Source organism: Rhinopithecus roxellana, chromosome 14, assembly GCF_007565055.1.
Source record: "Rhinopithecus roxellana isolate Shanxi Qingling chromosome 14, ASM756505v1, whole genome shotgun sequence".
NCBI lineage: Eukaryota > Metazoa > Chordata > Mammalia > Primates > Cercopithecidae > Rhinopithecus > Rhinopithecus roxellana.
In genome coordinates this window covers 71,145,711-71,147,899 of record NC_044562.1, presented here as the reverse complement: position 1 = coordinate 71,147,899, position 2,189 = coordinate 71,145,711, and the positions used below count along the sequence as shown (strand labels likewise).

The 2,189-nt window shown below is 35.7% G+C and overlaps 1 non-coding gene across 1 annotated transcript; it reads right to left on the bottom strand.

Moving 5' to 3' along the window:
• Positions 1 to 876: 876 nt before the first annotated feature.
• On the bottom strand, positions 877 to 982 carry LOC115893434. The gene has a single exon (XR_004053431.1). It is a non-coding gene; the product is annotated as a U6 spliceosomal RNA (small nuclear RNA).
• Between the last annotated feature and the right edge of the window lie 1,207 nt (positions 983 to 2,189).

Below are 2,189 nucleotides of genomic sequence, written 5' to 3'. Positions count from 1 at the left end.
AAAGCTTTATTCTGTTTGCACTGAAAACCTAGTTTACCTGCTTGCACAAATTGACATGTTAATTATTCACAGTGTGTTAAAAATTGGTATGTGTCACATTTTGGTGTGCATGTTGTATTTTTTAACTTTTAAGTTTGGGGTACATGTGCAGGTTTTTTACATAGGTAAACTCATGTCATGGGAGTTTGTTGTACAGATTATTTTATCACCCAGGTATTAAGCCTAATATACAGTTGTTTTTTTTTTTTTTTTCTGCTCCTCGCCTGTTCCCAGCCTCCACCCTCAAGTAGGCCTCAGTGTCTCTTGTTCCCCTCTTTGTGCCCATGAGTTCTCAATCACTTCACTTCCACTTATAAGTGAGAAAATGCAGTATTTTGTTTTCTGTTCCTGCGTTAGTTTGCTAAGGATAATGGCCTCCAGCTCCATCCATGTTCCCACAAAAGACACGATCTCATTCTTTTTTATGGCTGCATAGTATTCTATGGTATATATGTGCCACATACTTCATCCAATCTGTCACTGATGAGCATTTAGTTTGAGTCCATGTCTTTGCTATTCTGAATAGTGCTGCAATGAACATTCACATGCATGTGTCTTTACGGTAGAATGATTTACATTCTTCTGGGTATAAACTGAGTAACGGGATTGCTAGGTCGAATGGTAGTTCTTCTTTTAGCTCTTTCAGGAATTGCCACATTGCTTTTTACACAATGGTTGAACTAATTTATACTCCCACTAACAGTGTATAAGGGTTCCCTTTTCTCCGCATCTGTTATTTTTTGACTTTTTAATCATAGCCATTCTGATTGGCGTGAGATGGTATTTCATTGTGGCTTTGATGTGCATTTATCTAACAATCAGTAATATTGAACTTTTAAAAATATGGAATGCTTCACGAATTCCATGTCATTCTTGCACAGGGGACATGCTAATCTTCTCTGTATTATTCCAATTTTAGTATATGTGCTGCTGAAGCAAGCACACGTGTTTGTAATTTTTGTAGTCATTGAAAATATATTTAATATTTTTAATGAATTCTTCCCAAATTGATTTGTAAATTCAATGCAATCTCAATCAAAATCCTAGCAAGGTTCTTTGAAGAAATTGAAAAGTAGATGCTAAAATGTATATGGAAATGGAAAGGACGTAGAATAGCCAAAACAACTAGAAAAAGAATAATGAGGTTCAAGGATTTATTACCCTACTTAATTCTAAGACTTACAAGAAAGCTACGATCATCAAGACAGTGTGTCTCTGAGGCAAGGATAGACCTATAGATTCACGGAACAGAACAGAGAGTCCAGAAATAAATCCAAAGTTATATGGTTGATTTTTGACAAAGATATGAACATAACTAAATGGGAAAATCAGTAAAATAGTGCTGCAAAAACTAAATATCTAGAGGGGAAAAAAATAGCCTTACAACATATTTTTAAAACTAACACAAAATACGTCATAGGCCTAAACAGTAAGAGCTAACACTATTACATTTCTGGAAGAAAATATAAGAGAAAATGTTTGTGACACTAGTTAGGAAAGGCATTTTTAAACAGGACACAAAAAATACAACTCATAAGGAAAAATACTTACAAACTTTTCAAAATTAAAAGCTTTTGTTCTTAAAAAACTAGCCGTGCATAGTGGCGGGCGCCTGTAGTCCTAGCTACTCTGGAGGCTGAAGCAGGAGAATGGTGTGAACCCGGGAGGCAGAGTTTGCAGTGAGCCGAGATCGTGCCACCGCACTCCAGCCTGGGCGACTGAGCAAGACTCCGTCTCAAACAAAAAGAAAAAAAAAAAAACCTTTTGTTCTTCAGAAAAAAAACTGTCAAAAAAGGCAAGCCAGACTGAAATAATAGATATGCAAAACATATCTGACAAAAAGGCTTGTATCCAGAATATATAAAAGATACTTACAACTTAAGAAGCCAAGGGCCCAACAAAATGGGGAAAAGATTTGAAGAGACTCTTTACAAAAGAAGTTATACAAATTCCAATAAGCACGTGAAAAGATGCTCTACATCTTTGTAGATGTAGGCAAATGTAGGCAAAACCTACATTTTGCCCCCACTTTTCTAACACCATTCCTTCATATACATCAGCTACGCACATATCAAGTGTTTGCATATAAATTATGAGGGAAATGTCAATTAAAACCATAATGAGCTACTTACACTACGTACTTGAGAATA